This window comes from Leptonychotes weddellii, chromosome 7, assembly GCF_054177405.1.
Source record: "Leptonychotes weddellii isolate Sample4059 chromosome 7, ASM5417740v2, whole genome shotgun sequence".
In the NCBI taxonomy this organism is placed as follows: Eukaryota; Metazoa; Chordata; class Mammalia; order Carnivora; family Phocidae; genus Leptonychotes; species Leptonychotes weddellii.
In genome coordinates this window covers 89,350,125-89,365,298 of record NC_138375.1, presented here as the reverse complement: position 1 = coordinate 89,365,298, position 15,174 = coordinate 89,350,125, and the positions used below count along the sequence as shown (strand labels likewise).

General features: G+C 41.6%; 1 protein-coding gene across 1 annotated transcript in view; it reads left to right on the top strand.

The window, feature by feature from the left end:
• IQGAP2 (IQ motif containing GTPase activating protein 2) overlaps nucleotides 1-15,174 on the top strand; it is a 262,286-nt gene that overhangs the window by 123,672 nt on the left and 123,440 nt on the right. The gene's annotated exons all lie outside the window — the stretch shown is intronic.

The following is a 15,174-nucleotide window of genomic DNA, read 5'->3' as shown; positions in this document are numbered from 1 at the left end:
AAGTGGCTGGCTGCTTATAAAGATGTATATCGGTGAAGAGGAGGTGGTGTGGGAGTGGAGCGTGGAAGGCGTTTGCAAGAACATTTGTTGGATTCTTTTCATTCTCCTCTTGGTGACAATGAGTGATGGCATCTAGTGAGTCCCTGTTTGTCATTTTCCTTGGTACAGCTGGCAGTGAGGGTGGGGAAATCAGTAATTACTGGGCAAAGGACATAGCTGGAGGGCGAAGGGGCTTTGGGTATGGTACTGAAATCACACGTCTGGTTGGTCAACTTTTCAGTAGTGTCTTCTCTCCCTGTTCAGTACTATCCACTGAGAACTACTATTTTTGGGATCTGTAAGACTCCAGAACTAGTTCTTATATCTCTGTCTGATTTCCCATCTCCAGGAGAGGGTTAACTTTGAACACAAGATACCTGTTGCTTAAGGGAAGGAAGAGAAGAAAGGAAATTCACACTGGATGCAGTTTGGGCCAGTTACGTTTCTTACGTTTTAAAATATGGCCTGGCTTTAGCTATGGCATTCTCTTGGTGTTCTAGAATGTCTGTTTAATAATTCGATATTGCATATTTGGATAGAAAGTAGGAGAGGGTTGTAAAAAAGAGTTGAGAGTAGAAAGGAGCTGTGGCAAATTACCTAAATTCACGATGGGCTTATTAACCTTGTTGCTTTCATTTTCCTGCGACGTTGAGGCAAAGAAATGTTGAAAAGTGCAAGAACAGTGATTATTTTGTGGTTAGGTCATGTGCACAATGCAGACAAAACCAGGAAGGAGAATCTGCTTCATCAAGCCTTCAGTTGTTATTGAGGCCAAAATTTATGCGGAAGCCTCAGATGAGTGATGATTTGCCAGGAAACTGCTCCTGCCTAGTACTTGATGTTCTTTTTCTCTGCACCCCGGCTCATGGTTGCCTTGCCAAATGGAAGGTGTTTTGCACTGTATGTGAACATTACAGCCTCATCTCACCTGTAGCAAGTTCTGAGAAGCCAACTAGGCAGAATCCAATATTTTAGTTCACTTTTCCATGGCACTTTGATTTGCTGGTTTTCCCGCAAGGTGTCCTACGCTCCAGTAGTCTCCCTCCAGAGGACTTGGGACCTTACATGTACAGGTCAGTGTGGCCAGACTGCTCGGATGCATAGGAGAGACCCTCCTTGGAGAACACGTGGAATCTGATGGATCCGTTGGAACATTACACTTGAAACTAATGCTCACCTGCCTACCTCCTTTTTCTTCCTTTTTATAAACAACTATTTCTTGAACACCTATTGCATGGCAGGCCCTTTCTTTCCTGGGTGACTCCACATAGGGTATCTGTTTTAGTTCTAATGACATCTCTGTGAGGTCACTGGTGTTGTACCCAAATTTCTGGAAGGGGGAGCTTTGGTCCAGGTTGATGGTTACCTGCCAAGGTAACATGACTAATGAGTTGTAGAACTAAGTTTGAAGCGGGATTTTTGGGGAACCCAAAGCCCAGTGATGAGCTGTACCCCACAGATACCTCTGAAACTGAAAGTCTCTCCAGCCAGTCCCAAAGAAGATATTCTCTCCATCTTGTGTGGAGAGAATACAGCTCACTTTGGGAAAACCAGTCTGTGAAGATCTAAACTGGCTTATTTTAGTTTCAAAGAAGGCTTCCTTGTGAGTTTCTGCTTATGAAGTGAACATGGCCAGGAAGTGAGTGTGAGCCCTGTTGAGCCCACTCATCATAAATGATCTGTCAGAGCCAGTGCAGTGTGGAAGACACGTGTACTGTGGAGGTGACAGGCTGGACTGAAGTCTGTTTATGGGCTTCTGTGAGCAAAGTAGGACTTAACTCTCTGAGCCTCTTTCCCTCTCTATCAAAGGGAAGTAATACTGGGGCGCCTGGGTGGCTCAGATGGTTAAGCGTCTGCCTTCGGCTTAAGTCATGATCCCAGGGTCCTCGGATCGAGCCCCACATCGCGCTCCTGGCTCAGCGGGGAGTCTGCTTCTCCCTCTCTGCCTGCCTCTCCCCCGCTCGTGCTCTCTCTTTCTCTCTCTATCTCTGTGTCTCAAATGAATAAACAAAATCTTTAAAAAAAGGGGGGGGGAAGTAATACTGATCTCATCAGGTTAGTGCGAAAATACATTCACAGAAGGGCTAAGTGCCTGCTAAGTGCTGAGCAGCGGGCTAAGCCTTGCGTTGCAATCCTTTGAGAATGGCATTACCAGTCTCCTGGGAGCCCCCTTAGAGTGCAAACCTGGCTCTCACACACATGTATAAATATTTGTAGAGCCTCTACTAAATACTATTTAAATCTAAGAAGGAAAGAGGCTAAGAGAGGAACGCCTTGCACAGTATGAGTCAAAGAAAGCCAAAAAACCTACACTTGTTGCCAAGTCTTCTATATTACTAGATGTGAAACCTTGGGACAATGAGACAGATATGGCAAAAGTAGAGGAGTGCGTCCAAAGCATTCAGGCAGATGGCTTGGTCTGGGGCTCTCCTAAACTAGTTCCGGTGGGATAGGCAATTAAAAAACTTCAAATACAGTGTGTAGTGGAAGATGATAAAGTTGGAACAGATATGCTGGAGGAGCGGATCACTGCTTTTGAGAACTATGTGCAGTCCATGGACTTGGCTGCTTTTAATAAGATCTAAAATCTACATCATAGATCATTGCCCTTAAATAAAAGCTTAAAAGACAATAAATAAATAAATAAATAAATAAATAATAAATCTGTAACTTGTGTAAGGTAATAGCTTGTGTGTGTGTGTATGTGTGTGTGTGTGTGGTATGGGGCTGAGTTAGCTAAGGGGCTGCCACAGACTGGCGAGAGGAAAAGGCGTGTTTGACATGGTAGAAGGCTAGCATAATTGCTGCCTCAGGAGAAAATGTGTGGCAGGGGACAGCTAAACAAATAGTGCTGAAGGACAGATGTAGTCAGTGGGTTTTGTTGGCGGTTGTGCAGAGGGTGGTCCTGGGAGATAGCAGTGAACAATAAAAGCCATGGATAGCTACCACTAAAGGGACTTACGACATGCTAGGCGCTGTTCTCATGCACTTCTTCTATTAACCGACAACTCTCTGAAGCAGTAATACTATTAGCCCATGTTACAAATTAGGAAACTGAGACACACAGGTTAAGGGACTTAGCCAAGCTATGGGACAGATAAATGGCAGAGTTTGGGTTCAGTCTCAGGTAGTTGGCTCTAGAGTTTGTGCTTTTAACTATTGTGCTTTATGCCTCTCAGGTACAAGGACCTTGCTCTTACAGAGTTTATATTTAAAGTAGGTGTCAGTCAGACAAATAAATATGATATAATCTGCCAGCTAGTAATAAATGCAGTAAAAGGAAATGGAAGTGAGTAAGGGGTTTTAGAGGATGATGGGGTTTGGGGTTCTAGCTAGTGTATTTGCTTGGGCTACCATAACAAAATAGCATAGAATGAGTGACTTAACACAAATTTATTTCCTCAAATTTCTGGAGGCTAGAAGTTCAAGATCAAGGTGTCAGCATGTTTGGTTTCTTCTGAGGCCTCTCTGACTTGTAGACGACCATCTTCTTGCTGTGTTCTCACATTGTCTTCCCTCTGTGTGTACATAGCCCTGGTACCTATCTGTGCCAATCTGCTCTTGTAAGAACACAGTCATTCTGAATTAGGGACTGCCCTGATGGCCTCATTTTAACTTACTATCCTCTTTCTCCAAATATAGTCACATTCTGAGCTACTAAGGCTTAGGATATCTGCATATGAATTTGGAGGGGACACAGTTCTGCCATAAGACTCCACCCTCTAGACCCCCCAAACTCATGTTCTTCTCATATACAATATGCATTTGTCTATATCCCAATGGCCCTCAAATCTTAACTATTCTAACGTCAACTCTAAGTCCCAGATCTCACCTAAATACCATCTAAATCAAGTGTGGGTGAGACTAGTGGTAAGATTCATTCCAAGGCAAAAATTCCTTTCCAGCCATAAACCTGTGAGACCAGGCAAGTTACGTGCTTCCAAAATACAGTGGGGGGACAAGGACAGGCCCTCCCATTCTAGAAGGGAGAAATTGGAAAGAAGAAATGGCCCATGGATCCCAAACAAGTAAAACAAGCAGGGCAAGTTACATTAAATTTTAAGGCTCAAGAATCATCTGCTTGACACTCTGTCCTTCAGGCCATCAAGGTGGTGGCCCTGCCTTCCAGGCCCACTGGGACAGCAGCATGGCCCGCTGAAACCAAGGAGCATACAGACGCTGGGCCTGGGGTGGGAGGGCAGCCCTGTCCATCTCTGAATCACCTTCAGGCTCATTCTTCCCTTATCTTGTTCATAGCCAGGTAATTCTGTTGTCCCATCCATAAAATCCCAGAGGTTTGACAGCCTATCTTCATCTTTGCCTTACCTCTTGTCATGGTCCAAGTGGGCAGTGTCTGCTGGTATCGCCCCATCGGTACACATTCCTGACTGATGAGATGAATGAGGGGCACTCTCATGCACTGATGATCCAGCCATACCCTTGGTGTTCCCTCCAGAACACGCTTTCTTATTTTTTGCAAGGTTGAAAACCTGAGAACTTTCCAAATCTTCAAGTTCCACCTTTCTGCTTAACGATTCCTTCTTCAATTTCCTTGTTTCCTCTCGTGTTTTACTATAAGCAGCAAGGCTCATCCAAGCTGTGCCCTTGATTTGTTATTGTCTCATTTGTTATATTCATTAATGATGAATCTTGCTTTACTTTCCAAGCCTTGAAGCCAGGTTGTGGACACGGTTAGAGGTACATGGAAAGACACATGCACTTAATGTTTTCCTTCAGAAGCAGCTGTATTAGGTGTGTCAATCAATAGGCTTGTATTTAAAAAAAAAAAAAAGCTTAGAATGTTTTCTTTTAGTCTTCTCCTGCTTCCATCCTCCATCACAAACTAGATTACATCACAAACCACCATTTTCCCCTCTACTCCCATTATTCCAGCTTTTGTCAGTATTTTAGTGTTTGCTACCACAAGACTCTCTTTTGGCTCAAGTGGTCTGGTGTAGTCAGCAAACCAGCTCTTTTGTATATGCAAAAGAGACAGGAACTTGAGAATATACTTTATTTCATTATTTTCTCTTTATGAAGTCGTACATAGTTAGGAGAAAAAAATGATACATGAAAAGATGAAAAGTCTGCCAGTTATGTGATTACACAAGAAAAACTGCTGTTAATATTTTGCAATATATTTTCCAGTCCATGTGCACTTATTTAAATATATGTCATTTTAGAAATAGAATTATGAATTTCATAATATTGCATCCTGTCCTTTTCTCCTAAATTTACCACCAGTATTTTTCCATTTTCTTTTCTTTTCTTTTTTTTTTAAGATTTTATTTATTTATTTGAGACAGAGAGAATGAGATAGAGAGAGCATGAGAGGGAGGAGGGTCAGAGGGAGAAGCAGACTCCCTGCCGAGCAGGGAGCCCGATGTGGGACTCGATCCCGGGACTCCAGGATCATGACCTGAGCCGAAGGCAGTCGCTTAACCGACTGAGCCACCCAGGCGCCCCCCCATTTTCTTTTCTTTTCTTTTCTTTTCTTTTCTTAAGTAGGCTTCACACTCAGTGTGGAGCCCTATTTTTCCAGTTTCTTAAATATTTTTTGAAAGTATCGTGAGTGGCTGTATAACATTGTAAACAATGGTTAGAATATGATTTTGTTAGACACGTAGGTTATTTGCAGATTTTGTGTTGAACAGAAATCCTGGACCATAGCTATATTTATTAAATTGTATTCACAAAGTAAAACATCTAGGTTATATTTTAAGTTTCTTCATGTATTCTTTCAAGAAACATATATTGTGGTGGTTAATGTACAAACTTCAGAGTGATCTTTGAATTCATACTTTGCTTTTCCCACTTATATACAATCTTGGACACTATATTTCATCTTCCTTGGTATCTGACTCCTCATGGCTTCGTTTTCCATTTTTTTTAATTCTTTCTTTTTTCTGGCTCCACGGGTTTTTTTTTAGGATTTTATTTATTTATTTGACAGAGAGCGAGATAGCAAGAGCAGGAACACAAGCAGGGGGGAGTGGGAGAGGGACAAGCAGGCTTCCCACCAAGCAGGGAGCCCGATGTGGGGCTCGATTCCAGGACTGTGGGATCGTGACCTGAGCCAAAGGCAGACGCTTAACGACTGAGCCACCCAGGTGCCCCGTGGCTCCACATGTTTTTAAAGATGATAACTCACTGGGTTACAAGAAGAGTAAATGAAACTTTATGAAGCACTGTGCCCAGAACTTAACAGGTGCGCAATAATTGTTTACTATCGTATCATCAGATTGCTTTTGAAAAAGTTTGTACTAGTAGACAATAACTGTTTGAACGTACTGGGGAGAAGATTGTGTATCTAAGAACATGCAGGCATGTATACTGGACACCAGCAGAGGGCAAAACACATTGGAAGATTCCAAGAAGATATGACTTGTGGCCCCTCTCATTCTTACCCTGATCTCTGGATCCCAGAGGCTCCAAGGTTCCCAACACTTGTTCTCAACTATATGTATATCTTTTTTTAATATATTTTATTTATTTAGTTGACAGAGTGAGCAAGGGGGAGAGAGAGAGCGAGCGAGCTCACGAGCAGGGGGGAGGGACAGAGGGAGAAGGGGAAGCAGGCTCCCTGCTTAGCAGGGACATGGGGATCAATCCCAGGGGCTCGATCCCAGGGTCCTGGGATCATGATCTGAACCAAAGGCAAATGCTTAACCAACTGAGCCACCCCGATGCCCCTCACATATATGTATGTCTTTAATCCCCACATTAGAAACAAGTACATGTTTTGGGTTACATTTTTTTTTAACCTTATAGTCTCTTTGCTTAGGGAGTGTCTGCCTACCTAGACATTTTAGAACACGTAAATGTCTTTTTTGTGTTTGTGTATTTGTATATGCCAAGCCAGCCATGTGTGCAAACATACTGTACCATCCATACATCCAGGTAGGTGTTTCGCTGGGCCAATAAACACAAGTACAGTAAAGTCTGATTTGGGCCTGGAGTTAAGAATGATCAATAGAGCATGTATGTGAGCAACTGTATTCTGTAAGATAATTTACCATTTTTTTCAAAATCTTCAAAAATTATTCCAACCTGTTAGGAATTGGGCTCCAAAGTTTGCAGGCTTTCTTATATCATCGTCTCAGGCCGGTCTGCTTATTTCTCTTTCTTTCTTATCCCACGCCTAAGGGAACACAGGGAAGGATAGTACCATTCATACATTCAGTATCCTTCTCTAAGCAGTAACTCACCCACAAAGATTCTCTCAAAAAAAAAAATTGTTTAAAGAGAAGGGAACCATACGCATGACTTCTGAGGGCCAGCTCTCTGCCCAACGCTGTCCTGGTGCTGTTCAATTTAATCCGCAAAGCAACTTGGGACCCTTGGCTTCCTAACGTCATTGATAACCTGAGACTCTGATCTGTAAGCTGAGGGGCTTTGCCTGATCCACCACTTGGAACAGTGTCTGGAAAGTAGTAGACTCTCAAAAATAGTAATTGGATTAAATCTCTCAGGATTCTACATCTGGTAAGGGAATAGGCCATATTCAAACTTGAGGCCATCTAATAATTGTGGCTAATGTTAGCTGAGTTCTAAAACTGGGTGCTGGGCACAGTGCCAAACATGGTAATGTATGCTAATTAACTCCTTGCAATAGCCCCTCCCACCACCACCACCACTGAGGACAGATACTTTTAAATATCCTTGTTTTAAAGAAAAGTCACTGGTGTAGGGCTGGAACTAGAATTTGAGCCCAGAAAGTGTAACCCCTATTGCCATGGTTTTAGTCAGCAAATTGTACTGTATCTTTTAGTTGCCTGCTATTTCATTATATGAAATGTTGCTAAGTGTTCTAGGAAAAAGAGGTTTTGTGGCCCAAAACTTCGGGGAAACATTAGGTTAAAGGAAATTAAACTTGGTTTCCTACTTTAGGAATTCTCTGAGCTTTCAGCATACTACTGCCGCTTAGGAATCTTCAAGACAGGATATAGAACGTAACGTTTTTTTAAATTTACTTGGTCCCCCTTTTCCTCCAAGGACAGTCTTAGCATCTCCTGGAGCCGGCATTCTGTAGAACACAGTGGGGGAAATGCTTGCCAAACTCAACAGATTCTGCTGTATCCTCTCCCTCCTAAAGAAGAGAGTAAGAAATACATCCACCCTGGGCCGCCTGGGTGGCTCAGATGGTTAAGCATCTGCCTTCAGCTCAGGTCATGATCTCAGGGTCCTGGGATCGAGTCCCGCATCGGGCTCCCTGCTTGGCGGGGAGCCTGCTTCTCCCTCTCCCCCTACTGTTCCCCCTGCTTGTACTCTCTCATTCTGTCAAATAAATAAATAAAATCTTTAAAAATAATAAAATAAAAAAATAAAAAGAAATACATCCACCGAAGTCAGCTCCATTCCAGTTAGATCGTGGAGTTATCTATTGATTCTTCTCATGGTACTGCATGTCTGTGTTTTAAAGAAAATAATTAGTGCTTTTTTTTTTTAAACATTTCACGTCACTTACTTACAGTGAACTAATTGAGTATTGTATGAGAATAGGATGGACCCGCCTTAGTTTTGCAGTGTGTGATTCCCTGCATCCCTGTTCCCCTGAGCTATTAAGGCTGATGGAATTGTGGTCACCATTTTGCATCAGCCTCCAGCGAATGAGAAAGGTTGACCATGAAAACTGAACCCAGGCCTCCTGACATTTTACTTCTTATTGGCACAAAATGTGACCAATTACACTACATGTATAAAAATACCTGGTCTTTGTTTTTACTCTTTTAAATAATACCTCCTAAACTGATTTTCAAAACATTTAAGGAGACAAATTGACTTACAATACTTGAAAGTTCACGAAACAGAACATTGGGGTAAAATAACGTTTGTACAGGGAAAAAACACATACTTTCTGTTTTTTGGCCAGCAGTTGTACTTTCAGGATATTTCTTCCATACAGTGCTGTATGATAGAGACCAAGATTTATAGTTGGTGATTTCCTGAATAACAATTCAGATAGCAAATGCCTTGGTGAAACAACTTTCATATGTTCCGCAAGGCACAAAGTAACACAGTAGAATGGATCATCTGTCTCATGGTTTTTATAAGGGTTTTTTAATTTTGTTTTTTGGGTCTCTTTCAAGACAAAATGACATTAGTTATTTCTCTTTTTTGCCTTAACCTAGAAAATAAAAATAAAAAGTAAAAGATGAGGAGAGGCTGCTTAAATGAAAAAAAAGGAAAATTCCTTTCACTTCTCAATCCTCTGTGCCCAGTGAGTGATCTGAGCTTTCCCTACAGAGAGAAGGGAAAACAGACCAATTCTGGTTTTCATTTCTGAAGGTTTTTAGGTTGATTTTTTTGAAGACAGCCTCTTGATGACATGAGGTCTTTGTAACTTCATTTTGTATGTACATGCTGTATGCCCTATCCATATGTAAATCATATATAGATCAATAAAATAGGAGTCTAGAAATAACTTTCTACATTTGCAGTCAATTGATTTTTTTTCTTTTTAAAGATTTTATTTATTTATTTGAGAGAGAGAATGAGAGAGAGAGAGCATGAGAGTGGGGAGGGTCAGAGGGAGAAGCAGGCTCCCCGCCGAGCAGGGAGCCCAATGCGGGACTCGATTCCGGGACTCCAGGATCATGACCTGAGCCGAAGGCAGTCGCTTAACCAACTGAGCCACCCAGGCGCCCCTTGATTTTTTTTTTATAAGGACGCCAATTTAATGGGGGAAAGTATTGTCTTTTTAACAAATGGTGGTGGGACAACTGTAAGTGCACATGCAAAAGAATGAATTTGGACCGTTTAGTCTCAAAATCTATAAGAAATAACTGAAAATGGATCAAAAGTCTAAATGTAAAAGTTAAAACTGTAAAGCTCTTAGAAGAAATATTTGTGACCTTCAGTTAAGCATCGGTTTCTTGTATTTAACACCAAAAGTACAGGCAATGGAAGAATAAATGGGACCTCATTGAAATTAAAACGTGTTTTGTTCTTCAAAGGACAACATCAAGAAAGTGAAAAGACAACACACAGAGTGAAGAGAGAGATTCAAATCAGTTATCTGATAAAGGACTTCTATACCAAATATATAAAGAACTCATATAACTCCACTATAAAAAGACAACCCAAGTAACACATGGGCAATGGATTTGAATAGACAGTACTCTAACAAAGATATACACATGGTCAATAAGCAGATAAGATTTTCAATATCATTAGCCATCCAGGAAATGAAAATAACCAGAATGAGGTACCACTTTGAATCTACTAGGATGGCTGTAATCAAAAAGACAGCTAATTGTGGGCAAGAATGTGGAGAAATTAGAATTCTCTTACATTCCTGGTAGGAATATAAAATGTTACTGCTGCCCTGGGAAACAATCTGGAAGTTCCTAAAAAGACTGAACACAGAGTTGCTTTACAACCCAGCAATTCCACTTCTAGGTATATACCCAAGAGAAATGAGAGCCTATGTCCATCTGAAACCTTGTACACTAATGTTAGTATACAAGTTGGTAGCATTGTTCCTGAGAGCCAAAATGTGGGAAAAACCCAGATGTCAATAAACTGATAAAATGTGATATAGCCATACTGTGGAATATTACTCAGCAATAAAAAAGAATGCAGTACTGATACATCCTACACCATAGATGAACCTTGGAAACAGTATGGTAAATGAAAGAAGCTAGTCACAAAAAGCCAGATATTGTAGGATTCCCTTTAAATGAACATACAGAATCGGCAAATCAATAGAAAGTACATCAGTGAGTTGGGAGTAATGGGGTAAATGGGGAATGACTATTAATGGGTATAGAGTTTCTTTTGGGAGTGATGAAAATGTTCCAAAATTGATAATGGTGATGATCTCACAACCCCATAAATGTTTAAAAATCATTGCATTGTACAATGTGTATGGATTATTTCTCAATAACACTGTTAATAAAATCATATTACATAATTACAGTCATACTGAATTCCATTATAATTTTAGACTCATGGGCTAAAATTTAGTTTAGACTTTTAAATGACCTGTTCCAGTCCATCCAGCTACTGATGGCAGAGACAGACTTCCTGAACATCAGGCCAGTTGTCTCTCCATTGTGATCATTAGAGGAAATTTGACCCCAATAGGCCATAGAAATCATGCTAAGGAATTGGTATTGGTTTGGCTGGAAAACACTGGCTTCTGTAACAGATAAGCCACTGAGTTGAGGCTGACAATAGGAGTGTAATTCTTGCTGTGTAAAGTTCAATAATGTAAGACAAGGATGAGGAGGCACAGGGGCCTTTTTACCACAGTTATTTAGGGACCCAGGCTGATGGGAGTGCTTCTACTTTCTCTTTCAAAGCTGCCATGAGCTTTATTTTATTTTTTTTTTAAGTTTTCCTTTTTCTTTTATTTCTTTATTTATGTTAAGTAGGCTCCACACCCGGTGTGGGGATTGAACTCACAGCCCCAAGATCAAGAGTCACGTGCTCTACTGACTGAGCCAGCCAGGCGCCTCCTCCCTTGCCTTGAGCTTTAGTATCCTGCCAGCAGGCAGCAGAGGAGACAGTCGGGGGAGCTCATCTCTGGGAGACTTCCCTGAGGCACGCCTAGGGACAATGCGCATCATTTCCTCTCCTAGTCTGCGGTCAAAACCCAGCCACGTGGCCCCACACAGATACCGCGGGACTGGGAAATGTGGACCCTGGCCAGCAGCCACTCCTAGCTGTCTCCTAGCTTCTGGGATGTCTCCTAGCATTTGGTATCTCTGCTCCAGGTTCTTTCCTTATACTTTTGAAAGGTAGATTGGAAGGATTCTCAACCCACATGACTGTGTCCTAGTTTAGACGTTTGCACATTATAGTTTGTGCTTCGTTGTGAGGTATTTTAATACCTTCAGAACAAGGTTAAGTAGCCAGTCTATCTGATTTTTTGGTCAGAGTTTACCACCTGTCCCAGAAGAATAGTCTTGCTCTCAATTTTTGTTCATCATCCACTGACTAATAATTAAGAGGAGTTTCCAAGTAGTATATTTTAAAGGCTCTTTGAGATCTTGTCTAGGCTTATGGGAGTTCTCTAGGAGGTGACTCCCCTTGGAGAGGCTCTAAGTTTTTCATACCCTGCTTGAAACATTCCCTGCTTGAATCCCTGCTTGAAACAGCACCCATAGGAGGCAGCCTATGCTATTTACCATTCATCATTTCAAGGCAGGTGACAAAGAGGGAATTCTAAGAGGATAATTGACACCCCAGGAAATTTACTCAACTTTGACAGTCCCTGTACTCTTCTCTGACCCTATCCTGAAATAGCGGTAACACATATGTCTCCAAACCGTGGAACTCTTACTCCTACTCTGGAAGTAGCCCAGGTGAGTCGTGAGAAGTTCAAAGTTAAAATTAGAGGAACAGAGGCCCTGGCACCTTTTTGAGGTCTTTCGGTTACCCGTTGTGTGGCATGGGGCTTTACTGAGCCTCAGGTTATCATCTAAAAATGGTGATCTTAATAGCACCTCTTCTTTATGAGGTGATCTTGAGGATTAGATGATAATCCCCATGAAGTATTAAATATAGGTTCTAGCACAAAATAGTGCTTTAATATGAGCTGTCATTGATACTAATAGCTTCATCATTTATCGTTCAAGGAAGTGAAAGGAGATAGCCCCATTGATGCTTAAAGTTGCGAAAATGCTACACTGACATATCTTTAGCAGTGTCCTGAAGATTTTATGATGCAGCTGTGATGCTTGCAAAAGTTTTTCTTATGCACTCAGAATCTGTCATTAAATAACAATTTATGGGGTACCTACTATGTGTAAACACATTGCCAGGCACAAAGGGATTAATTATAAACTTGAAGAAGAGATGGCCTTTGCCTCGAGTAGTTCATAATGTCATAAGCATTAGCAGTGGCTGTATTTTAAATAGGCTGTAGCTCACCTAACTTTTTAGTATCCATAGTGTTTGAAGCTAACTGCACATATATTCTAATATAGACAGAAATAAGTGTAATCATCTTTTTGTTCGCAAGCCCAAGTCTAAAAAATGCCATATTTCACTTTTTATTTTAGCTTCCTGCCCTTTGTTCTGTATTGTCAATTTAACCCCCTCCACTACCAATTGTCAATTTACCTCTCACCCACCCCTCACACATACTCTCCAGTCATGGGATTGTTATAAAGCAGTTATATATTGTGTGAAAAACAGTTTCTTAAATTGTCAAGCTAATTATTCAAAAGCAGATTGTGTTTTAAAATGAATTCGCATAATGCTGTGATTTGTAGTTTATGTAGATCAGAAAACTGGCCTAGCACAGTGGATTTTAACTTGGCCAGATTTTTATTTAAAAAGCAACATTATTATTGATTTCTTAAAGAATTTCTCAAGCCTACGTGCTCTTACTTCAGTAATTTGAAGCAAGGCTCCTATAAACCAAATACCCCTTATACACCTTGTATGTGATATGTGAAAGCCAAGTTCTTCATCTCGTTCTACCAGTTCCTTATTCTCCCAGTTTCACAGTTCCCCCTAGGATCTTAAGTTTGGGAAAAATATGATCATCCCATCCTTCTAACTCTCTACCCCTTTAGCAGAGGAGAAAACAGGCCCCAAGAGGTTCCGGTACATACTTGGGGGCACACAGTTAACATGGGGTTGGATCCCCATGCAGAGAGCTCTCTTCACACCAGACCCCTCGCCCTGGCCAGCAGTGTTTTCCTTTCCTCTGACCTCCTTTTCTAAGCTGTCACCAAGTCCTGTTCTTGCTTCCTCAGCGTGTCTCCTGGTTTCCCTCCTTCCCATTGCTTCCTATCTAATTCAGCCCCTCTGTTCCTCACAATGGAAAAGGCCTGAAAGAGCGCTTTGTCTTGGGGCATCCATCATACAAGATTAATTTTCTCTAATTACCACTGTCAGCGTGTCACTCCTTCGCCTCGAGGCTGCCAGGAGCTCCCTGCTTCCTGTGGCAACAGATAACAGCTCTGCTCCGGTGCTAGGTCCTGCCGAGCCCAACTTTATATACTCAGCTTCATTTCCTTTCTCCCCCTAACCCCAGAAGCCCAAAGTCTTCTCTGGGTTTTCTCCATGAGTTAGCCCATGTTTCCTCTATGCCTTTAGTCTGTCTCGCTCCCCAGTTTCTGGTGCTTCTCTGCCTTTGCAAATACTCCGTTTTTCTAGACCAAATCCAGGTCCCATCATCTTTTCAGTGCTTTCCCTGATTAAGTCCAGTGATCACCCAGTTACCCTCCTTTATTCCCAGCCTTATTCTTAAGCACTACCATGTAGCATTGGGAATAATAACCTTTCTTGTGTGGTTCTGTGGTTTTTCCTTGGAATCTCATTGCGTTTTCAATTATATCTAATGCTCTTTGAAGGCAGGGCTTATGTTTCTATTTTTCTCATATATTCCACATTTTACGATGCCTAGTAAGTGGCCAGTAAATACTGTTTATTAGGGACTCTCTGAGCTTTTAAAAGCTGCTGTCCAGAGCTACAAGCAGTTGGGATATTTTGCAGTGTTCACTGCTTGGATCAGGATCAGTTGTTTATATTGCAGAACAGTGTCCTTCTGTGCCAAATGCTGATAGGATCAGCTGTAGATGTGTGAATGATCCTCAGGCAGGGACTGGCCATAGAGGGATGGTACTCACACTAATAGTTCCTGATTTGTGGATCAGTGGCAGGGAGGTGAGGGCTCCTTCACTAAACACCTGCACATCTGCCTCTTGGATCTTACAGTAGGTAATAGTTACTTGACAATGGATAGGAATAGCATTATCATCATAACTCTGGCAAATTCTTGACACACCGGTGTGAAATGTGAGCTGGCCCAGTCTCCCCTCCCACAGCGTGTCCTTGAGCACGTAATGACCTTGGTGCTTTTTTTTTCTACAACATTGGCACAGTGTCCTAAGATTTAATCTGATCTTTTTCTGAGATATTTTTTCATAACTCAGTAAATACTGCATTTTCCCTCCAAAAGTAAGAATGTTGTAGTAAGTTTCCAGTATTGGGAAATGGAATGTGTATTATTTGAGGAAAACATTCTGAATTTTTGATGTTCCTTTTCCACGCCTTCTTACCTTTTCCGGTAGTCATTTCTGGACTGAGGCAACTACAGATTTTATAGTACCTTGGACTCTGCTTTCCCCCAGGCATCAGCCCTACAAGTCTCTCCTCCACTCTGGGTTTATAAAC